Here is a 16,035-nt window from a genome sequence, read left to right as displayed (position 1 = left end):
GAGGGAGGAGGGCAGTGTTGATTCGGAGAGTGATTGGAGTTTAGGGAAATTCATGATGATCAGCTGAGAGAGGGAGGAGGGCAGTGTTGATTCGGAGAGTGATTGGAGATTACGGCAATTCAAGAAGTGTAGACATAGAAGTGAAGTGAGGTGGCAAAGATGTAGTGAATGGAGCTCATCATGGTTCCATAAAAGTAGTTCAGAAAGAGAGGAGGGAAGCCCACCTTGTTCCAGCAGTGACTGAATTTGAGGTAAATTACCCTCAATAAATAGATATTGAAGAGAGGTGAGGCTTTTGAGAACTTGGCTGCTTAATGTTTTCAGATTCCATACCTCAAGTCTTTTAATAGAGGAAGGCAACTCCCAATGTTGGATCTCTTCATCACTGCCATCATGTTCGATCATCAACTCTGTGAGACATGGAAGTCTCTGTAAACACCACTCCTTTCGGCCGTTCACTAGTTTCTTGCAATGACTGATCTTAAGGACTTGTAAATTGAAGAGCTCTATTTCTGGCAGACACTTGAGCTTCTCACAATACGAAATATCCAAAGACGTCATCGCAGACTCAACTGCCACCGAAAGTATTTCAAGATTCTCACATTCCCAAATACTGAGACTTTCAGTGGCAGTTGGAATCAAAAACCTAGTAACGTTCTGGCAACGCGAAATAGACAATTTGCGTGCTCTTGGGAGAAACTCAAGTGATATATCATCTATAGAATCACATTTATCCAGTTTCAATTCCTCGAGAAACATGTTACAATAACCAACTGGCTCCTCCAATTTCAATCTCTGACAATGAGATATCCTTATTCTCTTCAAGGAACTGGGCAGTATGCTAAAAGGTAAGGAGGTAAGAGAATTACAATCACGAATTTCTAATTCAACAATCTGCTTCATTCCCTCAAATTGGGATCTAAACAGTTGAGCTTCCTCAAAAAGAGGTGTCTCTGAAATTCTTAATGTTGTCAGAGAAGAAAGATTTTCAGGCAACTTCCCCATCAACTTCGGACATTTTTCAATTGAAAGGTACTCAAGTAAAGGGAACTCGCCACTTCCTAGTACGTGTCATTGCTTCCACTCTGGCATATCTGCAAAGTCAAGCTTCTCAAGAGAGTTAAAAGGCTTTTTGGAGGATGAATTACCATAGAATTCTTCCGTCACCTCTGTTATTCCATGCATCTCTCTAATGTAAAGGAAATCTCAAAGAAGGAAGCTGTCCTAGTGCTGGCAAAGAATCACAGTCCTTGCAGTTGCTAAGAAACAATTTTACTAGCTGAAGAAATGAAGGATCAGCCAGCCAATTTGACTTTTTTTATGTTTGTGTATGGGCGTAGCCCATCAAGTATGGATCTTTCAGTTTGTGAATCGTAAGCAGTACTTACACTCCACTTCAATGATAACTTCTCAACATGATTCTTCTCCTTCATCTTTGCCTTCAGAGCTTCCCTTTTATCAACCACATTTTGCAACTTTAAAACTGATAGAGATCCATACAAGTTCTCTACTTCACCCAAATCTTCCATTCTCAAACCACCGCTACCACCTACAAGAAACTTGGCTCCCACTAGGACTTGGAGGCTTTTCAACTTGCTCAGATGTAGCAGCATCTTCAAGCGAAGAGTGTTGGTTATGTCGAGGTGACGCAAGTTGATCAACTTCTCCATCTGCAGCGGTAGCTCCTTAAGATTTTTACAAGATGACAGGAGAAGTGTCTCCAAGTTATACAATGCACAAATGGAATCTGGTAACTTTTCAATCAATGTTTCAGAAAGGTCCAAAAATCTGAGGAGCTTTAATTTGATAAACAAGTCATTTGGCAACTCCTTATTATGGTAATGAGACAATGATAATGCCCTTAAGGATGTCAGTCTTGGAAGTATGTTATGCAACACCCTCTTGCTTAGCAGAGAAAAGAAACTGATATTGGTTCGAAGCAATGTCCTCAGCTTCTCTAATTTGGAGAGTGGTTTCAATTTCTCAAAGTTACCAATGTCGTCAGCATTTCTCAAATTCACCTTCTTGTCCCATGGAATAGGACATGTGCTGACATTGTTCCAACATATCATCAGATCCTTCGTTCTCTTCCAACCTAATACAAAGTTTTGAAGATGCAGTTTGGGCCAAATCATTGATAAGGTCATGCATTATGAATCTCTCCGATTGCCATTCAGACTCTGGGACCTGTTCGAACAATGATCTTGATCTCAACTCGTCAAAGTATTTGTTACCTGAACAAAACTGCTTTACAAGACCATTAGCAATCCACAGGTAAATAAGTTTGTCTTTGCAGAATTGATAATCTTTGGGATATATTGCACAAAAAGCAAAGCATCGCTTCAAATGTGCAGGAAGATCATTGTAGCTCAACATCAATGCTGGTAATATACCATTCCAACAACGCTGGTCCCATATTTCACTTCTTAAAATGTTTCTCCACTCATCTACCTCTGATTTGCCGCGTAAAACACCAGCAAGTGCCTTTAGAGCTAAAGGCAACCCTTTGCAGTTCACTGCAATTTTTTTCCCAACCTCTTCAAGTTCTGGATGATCCCTATTTTCTAGTGAATGTCGTTTGAATAAAGCCCAAGAGTCTTCACTAGACAGAGTCCCCACGGTGATTGCGCAACAATCAGCACACATCGTCTGAGCAACACTCTCCTTACGTGTAATTACAATGATCTTACTTCCCATATCTCCTTGTACAAAAACATTTCTCAGGTTATCCCACTCACTATAGTCATCATTCCACACATCATCAAGGACAACAAGAAACTTCTTCCCTTCAGGCTTCCTTCAATTTGACCTGTAGCTGATTAAGATTGCCATCATCCTTTGAGTCAAATTGAGCCAATTTCTTGAAGTAACCCTTTCGTTATTCTCAAAGCATCATATGGCTCAGAAACACAATACCAAGCTTTCAACCAAATGGTTCTTCACCTTCTCATCATTGTAAACCGCTTTAGCTAGTGTTGTCCTTACCCGCACCGCCCATTCCAACAATAGGAACTACAGTCAGTTTCCTCCACTTGCATCTTCAGACAATAAACGGTCAATCAAATCCTTTATTCCTTCTGCCGACCAAAGATATCAGAATCATCAACCAAAGAAGTTGAAGGTGTTCTAGTTTCTTGTTTAGTCGAACCAAAATGCTCCTTTAAGCCAAGGAGACCAATTTGTTCTTGCAAATCTTTCAATGTTTCAATAGTGTCTTCCAACTTCTCCTTTATTTTAAGAAAGAAATCATCACTCAAGCACAGGTTGAGGTCACTTACTTGCTGGTTGCTTGTTTCTGCAAGATTATGATGCTTACCTTCCACCTTAAGCTTCAAAGCTTCATAATTGACTTGTTCAATCAAGTTTTCAGCAGAGTCCACAGCATGTCGAAGCTCATTAAGCCACTCGCTCACAGATGGATTTGATGCCTGCTTGTTCTCTGCATCACTTAGCACAGCTTGAAGACCAAGCAAAGTCAATTTCAGCTTCTTTAAGAGCTGAACATCATTCTTACGCTTCTGAAACATTTTGAGCAGCTCACCGTTAGGAGCAAGCCTATCAAAGAGAACATTCAAAGCTGAAGAGAGAAATGCACCACCAACTGCTAAGCCAATCTCCATTTTTGAAATCTGAAAAGCAAAACAAGGAGAACACAAAATGATTTTTTAAGAATTTTGACAAGATAAATTTTTCAATCTTCAATTACTAACAACTTTACTTTACCTGTTGAATGCTAAGAGTAATTTCCAAACAAGAATGATCACTGATATCTCTCAATCTCTCTCTCTCTTTTACTAGTAAATTTGCAAACAAGAACTTGTAATTGGTACAACTATGTTTGCTAGTTCCTATTCATTACCTTCTCAATTGAATAATTGAAGGCACATGGGGGTTGTACACAGGTGGACCCCACACGTTTATGTGAGGATGCATATACATCTGTTGACTTGTTTTGCTATGTAAATTTTAACAAATTTATTTTGTTCAATATTTACTTAATAATCCTACTAAATTAAAATATAAGTAGACAATAGTAATTTCGAGCAACACATCTTTCATATATCATACTTGTGTTTATTGTTTTATCAATTAAGGATAAAATAAAACCTAATTATGGTAGAGATTTTGTTAAGATAAAGTAATTCCTATTTAAGACACTTACTAGTCATTTGGTCAGAGAAAAAAAAAAAAGACTTTTCACTCTATAAGAAGACAAAGACTTCATCTGATTTATTATTTTCTCAATTCAATAATTCAACCAAGAGAGTAAAGGTTGGTGTAAAAGGGCCCCTCAAAAATAAAAGAGTTCAAAATGATAAATTTCTAAACTCATTTTATTTACGGTGCTAAAAGAGACTACCATATCATGAATATGTTAAAGTAACGGTGAATTTGCCTTCGAATAATTTATAGGTCATAAATTCGAACAGTGAAAAATAGATACAAATATTTTTTATAAAGTGCTTGAGTTGCATCTTTTTCTCAAAACATACTAACGTGGAATATTTTGTGCATCCAGAGCTACCCTTGCCTTATCAACTGTGTATTGAAGCTCAATGTTTAGTGACAGAGTTCTTTGAAGAAGCTCATTAACATTGCTAATACGTGTTTTTGGAGATAATAATAGGCATGTATAATTATTATAATTTATAGTAATAGTGTGTTAGTAGAAGCTACAAATGTTCATTATTTTAACTCAATAGAATTATTAATATTAAGTAAAGATTCAACAAAATAAATATGTTAGAACTTATATACTTCATCAAACTTGATTTAAGTGTCTTATTTTTCTATTTTGATATGTCTTAAAAAAGAGTATTTCTTTCTATATTCAATTCCTACATTCTACCTTGTAAGTTTAAAACTATAAAATTTGAAAAACTACACACATCTTTAATTTAATTATAAATTTCAAAATTTTCTTTTTATTTTTTAAACTTTATGCTCAAACAAACTATAATACTTAAATTGAGCAGAGTTAGTGCATCCGTTCTACAACGATGTGCTCTATTCTATAGATTGATTGTTAGGTTAATGTAATGTAGTGGAAAAGGACTAAAGCATAGGACCAAGACAACACAAGTTGTGTCAAAAGTAAATGATAAAACTTAATTGTCATCAATCAATTTATTCCAGAAACCTACCCCTCTTAACTACTCAATCAATATGTATAATTGGTACAATCTACAACTGGCATTCATAGTGGGGGGGGGTGGGGTGGGGTGCGGGGATAAATTGAATCAATTCATTACTTTGTCAATTCAATAATTGAAGCAAGAGAAAAATGGTAAATTATTTGGGATGTAGAAAGGGGGGTCTAAGTGGGAAACTCAAAAATAAAAGAGCTTAAAATGATAGATTTCTACGCAGCTTATTATAGTGTTAAAAAGGACATATCATATCATAAATATGTTCACTTAACATTTTTGAAAAGTTCTTTTCTCTTTTTAAAAGAAAAGAAAAAAAAAAGAAAAATGCATAAGTATCATGATAGTTTTTTTTTTGGGAAAATGCATAAGTACCCCCAATCTATGCCCGAAATCTCAGAGACACAGTTATACTATACTAAGGTCCTATTACCCCCAAACTTATGTTATAAATAATTTTCTACCCCTTTTTGGCCTACGTGGCACTATCCTTGAAAAAATTGTCAACACGCGTTGGGCCCACAAGATAGTGCCACGTAGGCCAAAAAGGGGTAGAAAATTATTTATAACATAAGTTTGGGGGTAATAGGACCTTAGTATAGTATAACTGTGTCTCTGAGATTTCGGGCATAGATTGGGGGTACTTATGCATTTTCCCAAAAAAAAAACTATCATTCTTGAAAATATTATTATTTAGGAATTTTGAATTTAACAGAATTGGATCCCTTGTTTAAATGATACTTTACATTCTGGTAAATCATCGCACTTTCTTCCTTACATTTTTTACTTACTAAATTTCTACACAACTCATTTTACTTATACTGCTAAAAGGGACTATCTTATCATGAATATGTTGGCATGTAACTTATAGGTAATAGATTCGAGTCGTGAAAAAATAGATACTAATTTTTTTATTAAGTATTTGAGGTGCACCCTTTTCTCGAACCATACTAACGTGAAATATTTTGTGCACCAAGCTGTCTTTGCCGTGTATTGAAGCTCAATGTTTAGTGACAGAGTTCCTTGAAGAAGCACATTAACATTTATAATACCTGTTTTTGGAGATAATAATAGGTGCATATAATTGCTATAGTAATAATGTGTTAGAAGAAGCTACAAACGTTGAATATTTTAACTCATTAGAATTTTTAAGTAAAAATTCAACAAAATAAATTGTTCAAACTTCAAACTTATATACTTCTTTGATTTTGATTTAAGTGTTTTACTTTTCTTTTTTAATACGTCTCAAAAAGAGCATTTTTTTTTATATTTAATAAGTTTTCTAATTCCTACATTCTACCTTGTAAGTGACCACAAAATTTGAAAAACTACACAATTTTAATTTAATCATAAATTTCAGAAGTCTCTTTTTATTTTTTAAACTTTGTGCTCAAATAAACAGAAAACTTAAATTGAAGGGAGTTAATATATATGTTCTGCAACCATATGCTCTATTCTATATTTGTTGTTGGGTTATTATAATGTAGTGGAAAAGGACTAAAGCATGGAACCAAGACATAACAAGTTGTGCCAAAAGAAATTGATTAAGGTCAATTGTTATCAATCCAACTTACCTGAGAATCTTACTCCTCTTAATTATACAACCAAACCTAATAAAAATCAATGGGAGGTAGGGATGACAATGGAGCGGTGTAGGTTCAAATACTGTTTTTAGAAAATTTATGGAAATCGGTTATGGGTTATAGAATTGCTAAGTTTAAATTAAACTATCTTATTATAATTAAAAGCATTTTTTTCCTCCTCTTTGTACTAGATAGCATGTCTATTTTTTTTTTAAAAAAAATCATTTGGATTAACTAAAAAATATTTGGAATCACGTGTCTTCTCATTTTCTTAATTCAACTTGAAAGACTTCGAGGAAAAAAATAGAGACGGAAAAATAGAACAAAGAATAATAATATAGGACGGGTTCGTGTGAGGTGTGAAAACAACAAATTATGTTATGTGATGCTAGGCGGGTTGAAATCCTTGCGAGTTTATACAAATTTTCCCAGCAACCACAATCGCCCCACCCCATTTGCCATCCCTAATGGGAAAAGAGTGGGATGGGGGGATCATGGTGGTTGGGAAGGAGAGGATTTAACATTATTCGGTATGAGATGTGAAAATAATAAGTAATTAAACTCTGCACAAAATAATACATAGCAAATTCATGTATTATTAATACCTGCATACCAATTACTAAACGACTCTTTAGGTGTAATTTGCAAACAAAAATGATGAGTGATTTCTCTCTCTTTTGCTAGTGATACAATCTACAGCAAAGCTGTCCTTTTTTCTCTTGTCAAAAGTAAGACAATGATAAATTGAAGCAATTCATTACTTTCTCTATTGAATATAATTAAAGCAAGAGAGGAAGGGTACTTATTATGGGTGGGGACTCAAAAATAAAAGAGTTTAAAATGATAAATTTCTACACAGCTCATTCGAGCGCTAAAAGAGATCTACCATATCACGAATATGTTTACTCTATACTTTTTAAAATATTCTTTTTATTTTTTAAAAGAGAAATCATTCTTATAGATGAATTTACCAGAATCTTATAGTTTTAAATAAGACATTTTTTCTTTCTTATTCTTACTAGAGATAAGGATAAGACATCTAGTGGTGGAGATTTTTCTAGCAACTATAGGCTATGTTTGATCATTCATTACTATGTTTGTATAGTTGACAAAAGGGAAGAGAGATAATATATCTCTAAACTTTGTGATTTAGAATAGATATACCTCTCAGTAAAAAATGATACATGTATACCTATAACGCTTAACAAATGATGCATATTGACCATTTTTTTAACATATCTATATATATTGAGTTTCTAATTTCAAAAATGTCACGTGATTTAAGAAAATTATTTCACCCCATATTTACATCTCTAGACTCGATCCAACTAAAAAAAAATCCTTATCTACTCAATCATAAAATGGATTTGGATCAAGTCTAAATAGAAGAAGGATTGAGATTTTTTTAAATTGTGGTAGGATCTGGGTAGGTAAAAAATTGATGAGGTAATGATTTTAAGCCATGTGACATTTGTGAAATTTAAAAATCAGTTTCAAGATATTTTTTAATTCAGTCTGTTAGCGAAAAGGATAAATATATACACTATTTGTTAGACAATAAGGATATATATGCATTATTTGTTAGACAACAAAGGTATATATTCACTATTTTTTTTAATAAGGAATATGTTTGTTCTAAATCGCAAAATTGAGGAGTATATTTTCCCCTTTGCCCTAGAATTTTTTTTTCTCGTTTCATATTTTTTTCTTAATTAATGATTTAGAGACATTAATGTTACCTACAAAGTCAAGACAACTCTCGTAAGTCTTCTACAAAATATTATCAGCATGGTCTCTATCTAGGTCCATGTATAACATTGTCTCAATAATAAGTTTATATATATATATATATATATATATATATACTAGAGGGGCAATGGCCCGTGCTCAAGCATGGACCCAACATTTTTACACTTTAAAGTGATAAACGCATAAAGATACACAATTTTAAATGTTTGTACCTATATTGATACAAAAGTATGTTGAATTAACAAAAACTTAAGTTTACACCAAAGAAACACCTTCACATAGACATTATACCGATCCAAAACAAAATAACACCATTAATAAACTATTTATCTAATACTCGTATCTTCAACTCAGGTTATCCGTAAATTGAACTGTTTTGACCGTCTGTTATACCTGCCAACTCAACCACAAGTTTTTTTTTTGGTGCCTCCTCCAGTTTGAAAGCTGTTGCCTGTAGGTAGAGCTTTAAGATGTGTATTGTTTTCCACCTTCAAAATTTCTTATTTTTGTAGTCGTCGTGTATTGAGTTCTACACAACCAGAAACACAAGTCACATGTACACACGAAAGCAATATATTTAGAAGACAAAACTCAATAATCTTTTTCTCTCCTTTAATATAGGTTACTACACCTGACATAGAATTTTCAATAAATCAAAATCAAATTTACCTTCAAGGAGATGACAAAAAGTTAAGACATTTTTTAATCTAAACCATACACCAAGAAAATTTGCTCATGTTCAACACGTTTACGCATTTGGCCTTTGGGCTTTCAAAGATGGATGATCTCCGTCAAAAAAAAAACTTATATTTTTCCGTAACCAAAAGTCGCAAAAATAAGAAAGTTACTTCCTGCAATTAGACAACATAATAACAATCTTAAATATAAGGAAAGAAAATCTAAATTACATTACATTATATCTTTAGTGTTCATGTCTCGCAAAAATAAGAGTTTTATTAAAACTTTAATCTCAAGCATGGTCATTTAACCTAAGCAGTAGGAAATTTACTTGGCCAGCTGCATGCTGAAACCCTCAACAGAGAAGTAAGAAATTTCCATAATCCTCTTTTTCTCCTTAGCAGTTAAGTTATGCATACAATAACAAATTCAAAACCAGTAGGTCTCCTATTATGTTCATGCCTACTATGTTCCGTGAAATAGCTGAATAAAGAATCTCTTGATATGTAGAGGGAAAAAATATAATACTTTACTTTAAAAATTTCCAATCAACACTCGGTGAGCAAATTTAGTCATCTAGATGTACGGCTGAGGAGAACAACTAAAGTATCAAACTTATCATTAAAGGTGCAACAATCAAATTGCTCTCTTTTCGTGTGCCTGAGATTACATCACCAGTTATAATGTAATGTATTGCAGAGCGGCTGAAAAGATTTCAAGATATTGCTAGAATAAAAAATCTACGTGTCATGATGGCTAAAAGAGAATTAAAATAAAGGATGCAAATTGATTATATTCCGGTGACTAAAAATGGAAGGGAATTAAGTAAGATTATAGAACATTGATGATGAATGAAAACAACCTCAATAATTGGTATATCAATGACTCTGTCAGGACCATACTTATTCAAGAGTCCTTTAAAGACCTGCCAAAAGAAAGGAGAAACAACTTCACTACTGCATAGCGCGCACGATATTAAATTCATCAATGAGTCTAAAAGTAATAATTCTACCTTGTAAGCCCCGTGATATTTCCAGAATCGTTCAAAAAGGTAATTAAGCACAGTAGGAAACAAACCATTTCAATATTATCCCGTTGTTGAAGTACATGTAAGGCCACAATTCATATCAATTTGACACATACAATTCTATTTTTTGGATTTTTTTCCAATTTTAAATTAGGAGATCAAGTTTTTTGGAAGAGAATAATCCAAAAGGAGGTTGCTATAGTCTAGCTCAGCATATCATCTTTGCTAATTCATTCTTCCTGGTTCCTAACAATCGATCCCCACTATCGAGTGAGACTGCATAATTCACCTGAGAAGTTGAAAGCCCAATATTAGAGGCAGGCCCGACTTTCCTAACTACTGAGTGTTGGGTGCAAAGGTACCTCTATGTTATGTTGCTTGGACTCTTAAAGGTCCTGATACATTTTTGGAGAGCCCGAGCAACATAGCCTCTATGAACCAACAGGGAAAAAACAGTAACGTATACCTGAGCAAGTGTTCAACTTCAAGAAGATGGTGGATAGCTATTTTGTGTTCCTAGTTGTGTGCTGATACTTCAACACCCTGCGGTCCAAAGTTACATATTGCGTTAAGGATATTCAGATCAATTTGGTGCACACAAAACGTATAACTTCTTCATGAGCAACTTTGACACATATATGATGCACCTTTGTCTTCTCCACTCCCTATTGAGTTGACCGTTAATTAGGAATCAATTGATTTTTTAGTATATCTCGATAAAAAATTTAATTTATATAACTCACTTATAAATAAACAACCAAGATGCTTAGAACATACATAACATATTCAATGTGGCTTACTTCTATAAAAATCATAAATAAAATATAAAGGAAAGCTTCAAACTGTACGTAATTAGTTCATACGATTAGCAAAATCCAGAAAAACTTGAAAAAAGAAACAAATTTGTACTCTTTTGCAGAAATAAGTTTGTCTTTTGGAAACAGTCTCTCTACCTCCACTATGTAGGGGTAAGGTCTACGTACACTCTACCTCCTCAAATCCTACTTATGGGATTACACTGGGTATGTTGATGTTGTTGTTATTGAAATAAGCACAAAAGAATGGACTCACACTAACATAGCTAAGGCAGAAGATAACTCAAACTCTGTTTTTCAAGAATCATAAACCTCGATTCACAGCCTCGAGGGGACAGAGTTATCTGATCCCTATGCTCGTGAGAGGTAGCAAGTACCCATAAAATTAGTCGAGGTCCATGCAAGCTAGCTCAAACACCGCAATTATCAAAACAAACAAAACAAATCTTAAACCTGGATAACCCCTTGTAGAATTTCTACATAATAAGCCTAAATCATTACCAGAATCCACTAAAACTTCCATAAAGATCAAAATTTTTACGTTCATTCTGCAACTAAAAATCCCAAAAATTGAGAATCAGATCACTCATATTGACAAAAGTGGGGTAAAAAATAACTTGAGTTTTGTTATTCAACACATCAACAACTACTTCTTTAATCCCATAATTGCCTTTTCTACAGATCCAGCACAAGCAGAACAACTCATATCATTAATGAATTCAAAATTCACCTACATGTTTAAGTGCAAATGCCTAGCACTATTTTTTTTAAACCTTAGTGAAAATTTCAAATTCGCCATTGCATCCAATCCCCCGTCCCATCCCTAGACTATCCTACACCAGCTACCCCTAAATCCTCACCCATCCATCCCATTGTGTTTTAATTTGCTGGATTACAATGCCCCCATCCCATCCCTTGACTATCCTATACAAAATGGAAAATCTCTTCTCAAAGGAGTTAGAGACAATAATCGACATAATTTTGTCATCTTATATAGGGACAAAATGAATATAATCTCACCCTATGGTCTTCCAATCTATAGTAGACAAACAGTAAGTAAAGAGACATTATATAAAACCACCAACTATTCATTATTTTTGAAGTAATACAGTGAGTGAATCACATGTAAAAGAAATAAACTTAAGTTTATTACTTTTATTAATGAACATGTATAACTCTTGAGGCTTGTCTGTTTTGGTTCTCTCAATTAGGTGCTTTAAGAAGCAACGTCGTAGTACAATGAAGGCAGAGCTTTTAGATAAATGAATAAGATATATGTTAAAATGGAAATTGTTTGCTATTTATATACCTAAACTTGCACTCTATGAAAAATAAATAACTTATCTTACAAAGAATTCTTCATGTTAAAAGAAAGTCTCCCTTGTCATATAAGAACATTATAGTTTATGTTTATCTACATATACATACGTTAGTATTCAACATTATAATCCAACTGCATATACAATTGGAAAATTAAATCAATTAAAGAGGGAGATATACTGGACTTTTCACATAGGAGGAAGGGTTGTGAAAATAGGGCAACTCTAATAGCTAATCCTTCCACTTAAAAGAGTTTTCGAGAAAAAAAATCAAAATTAAGTTCGATGTACCTGATAATGGTTATATTTTTAGAATTAGGCTCAATGTTCCCTGCATCGCATCTTTCAATTTCTTTCCTTTCCTTTATTGTGCAAGTACCTGTAAATTCCTAAAATTGAAATACAAAACTACAAGTAGGGACAACGGAGAAGAAGAGGAGTAAACGGCAATAACAACAACATCCAATCAAGTTTAGATTTAGTGCATGCAACATTACCAAAACCTAAACACCAAAATTGATAGATAAAAAAAAGTCGGAACTCATCGAATGAAAAAATCGACAAGACAAATCTAAAATCAAATGGCAAAATAAAAATGAAAAGAAAGAAGGAAAGGAAGAAGCAGTGCATACCTAGGAAGGTCTGCAGTTTAAATGAGAATTTCATATGAGTGCTTCCATTTTGCAAAACATTTTTTTGGGACAGAGAATGGATGGAAAGCAACAGGGATATATCATACATCATGGAGCTAGGACACGTGTTTCACCGATGAATATACACCATAGTTATAATGAGTCAAATTACCAAATTAACCCTATTGGTACAATTCACTTTACTTTTGGTACAACTTGTATATGCTATGTTAGTCCCAACTCTTGTTGGCTTATATATATATATATATAATATATATATACTAGATAGGAACGCCCGTGTTAGCACGGGCCCAATATGGACAAATAAAAAAATCATATCAGTATTACAACATTTCCTCAGAAGTACGTATAAAAAACTTGTTGAGTTCATTACATGTGAAGTATTTATTCTGGCAGTCATTACATGTTGTCTTATCTTCCAAGACATAACATGCTCTTTTACAAACCATTAAAGATCAAGCTTAGGTAATTCAAGAGTCATATAAATAATTTTATGTTGCTGCCAGAGACAATTCTGTTCTTACCACTATTTTGGCTAGGTTTGCTTATTCAAATAATGGGACGTCAATAGCATAATTTTCTGGGGTTGTCCCGCATCATCACCAAAGCAAGATTGTAGTGGTAAAATGTTGTTTCCTGTTTAGATTTAGCAAAATCAAAGGAATTAGTTAAGGTCACAAGTTAATTTTAACAAAAAGGGACAATTTGTGAAATGAATCTGTGTGCTAGAGATGAACCATTTCCTCCATCTCTCTTTACACGCCACGTTTGGTGGAAGTTGTCAAAGAAAGGCCTAAATGAAATGCAATTGAGTTCTTCAAACACATTCATCCAAACACATCATATCTCCATCAGCTGTCTTGCAGTTGGGGCGCAGTGTTTTTCCCTCAAGCAATGGAAGGAGTTCTACGTCTACATGAACATGAGATTCACGGAAGATCCTAAGCAAAATTCGTACAAACACCAAAATCAAGAACTAATGAATGGCAAGCTCCATGGAAGAAGTTCTTGATAGACATGATGTACTTAAGAGGATACGTAGCCTTTATCCGAACTTTCCAAATCAAATGAGCTTTTCGACAAACCATATGGAACCAGGAGCTCACATAGCAGCTAAGAATAATTTAGTTAAACATAAGAAGGCAGATTTTGAGGTGCCATTACTAAAAGAAGACTTCAAGAACCCCTTACCTAATGGGAAAATGCCTCAAGCTTCGAAGTTACCTTCGTTGAATCTCTTCAATCAACTTGTTTCATTAAAAGGCTTAAAGACAGCAGGAGCAAAACTTGGGACAGACGTACTATAATGTAGTCCAACGGAGATAGTATCTGTTCACCACGATACAGGTTTACCATCACATTGTGCAAGATTCTGATTACAAATTACAATTCTTTTTATTATGTGATTTGTGTCAATTACATCATTTACCACTTCAACTTCAGTGTCCTTTCCACCAAAGTCGTTGACTCATAGGAATAGATGGTGCGTTGAATTTCCTGCACTTTACCTCTAATGACATGTTTCTCATCACCTAGAACACTTCATTCTTCTTTTTCTTCATTTTTTGTAGTGTATTTTTACATAAGATTAATTATATAATAATGATCAACAACAACCTAATTCTTGATAAACAATATATCGTTTCTCAATTATTTGAATTTTAGGCGTAATTTGTATTATTCGATAACTTTCAATAGTAACATGAAAGTACAGAAAGCTTAACGATCTAAAACGGCAAATACAACTCAGTCTAATATTAAAAATTGAGTAACAATCACCTTCGATAGTCCTTTATAGAATGAAACAGGTCACTATGTTTTGAAAACCATCGTCTTTTCCATGAAAAATCTTAAAGCTCCTTTTAATATGCTCCTCGAAGTTATAGTTGAAACCGCAAGAGGAAAAACTGTGCAACTTTTATTGTATAAATAATTAGTTGACTCGAGAATTTGTCTGTATTTTGACTAAAGCTTGCAATTTAAGCATTACCTTTATTGTTTATTTGATTAACACTAACCAATATTTTTTAAAACAGAAAACACACTCACCATAAATTTGAAAATAAGTCCTGCAAATTCATCAAGAAAAAGTATAACGGCAAAGTAAACATCACAAAAATCCTAAATTACTTAGTCTACTTAAATCATTGAGCCCTTCTCCTTTCATTTAATTTTAGCACAAAGAGGTTTATGTAGTGAACTTATACCAAGAGGGGAAAAGTCGAAGGAAAGCGAAAAACGAATGACTTTCACAAATTGATAAAATATAAGTGTATTACGTACTTATCTTTGAAAATTTTGCTGACATAGCCTTCCTCTATGCTCTTCGAGTTTTCGTAATGCCATTCACAACTATAAAATTGACAAAAAGAACAGTCACATGTAAAGAATCTATTAACAAAAGAGCCAAACACTTCAGTAAATTCTATTTTATTCTGTGAAAGCTTCTCACCGATATTAGAGCAGAACTAAACCCTAATTTATGGAACTAAAACAACACATCCATTAGAACGGAATGTTATCGCAGATAGAAATCACGGGAGAGCGCAAACAGAGAGAATGGTGAAAGAAAAACTCATAGAAGAACGAACTGAGAGAGTCGCAGAACAGAGAAAGGAAAAGCTTGGACATTCGGTCCTTTCACTGAAGAAGTGAAGAACTTCATAGAAGAGAAAAGTGAGGAAGAATATTGTTATCACACTTGAAATACACGTGTTGCCATAAAAGTAATAAGATAAAATTACAAAATTATCCTTAAAAGAATACAACTATTGGTGCATTTTGTACAACTGCATATAGCAGTGTTCGTACACCTGCCACTTCTAATAAAGAGTAATAATATAGAGAATATATTCTACTATATTATAAAAGAGAGTTTAGGCCCAAGTATAATATATAATATTCAAGATTGAGACTTTTCCCAATCTTGAATATTATATATTATACTTGGGGGACTTTTAAAATTCTATTTTTTTCAGAATAGAAAATAGAAAATTCTATTTTCTATTCTACTTTTTCTACTTTTTTCTATTCTACTATATTATAAAAGAGAGTTTAGGCCCAA

At 33.7% G+C, this 16,035-nt stretch overlaps 1 protein-coding gene and 2 pseudogenes across 7 annotated transcripts in view; all 3 read right to left on the bottom strand.

Annotated features, from left to right (window-relative positions):
* Nucleotides 1-16,035, bottom strand: part of LOC102602100 (putative disease resistance RPP13-like protein 1) — a 68,822-nt gene that overhangs the window by 10,878 nt on the left and 41,909 nt on the right. The window lies entirely within an intron of this gene.
* On the bottom strand, nt 7-2,003 carry LOC102582240 (putative disease resistance RPP13-like protein 1; annotated as a pseudogene).
* On the bottom strand, nt 2,002-3,881 carry LOC102581916 (putative disease resistance RPP13-like protein 1; annotated as a pseudogene).

Source organism: Solanum tuberosum, unplaced genomic scaffold (genome assembly GCF_000226075.1).
Source record: "Solanum tuberosum cultivar DM 1-3 516 R44 unplaced genomic scaffold, SolTub_3.0 scf00017, whole genome shotgun sequence".
Taxonomy (NCBI): domain Eukaryota; kingdom Viridiplantae; phylum Streptophyta; class Magnoliopsida; order Solanales; family Solanaceae; genus Solanum; species Solanum tuberosum.
Note: the sequence above shows the minus strand (reverse complement) of the source record. Positions and strands in the feature narration are given on the sequence as shown.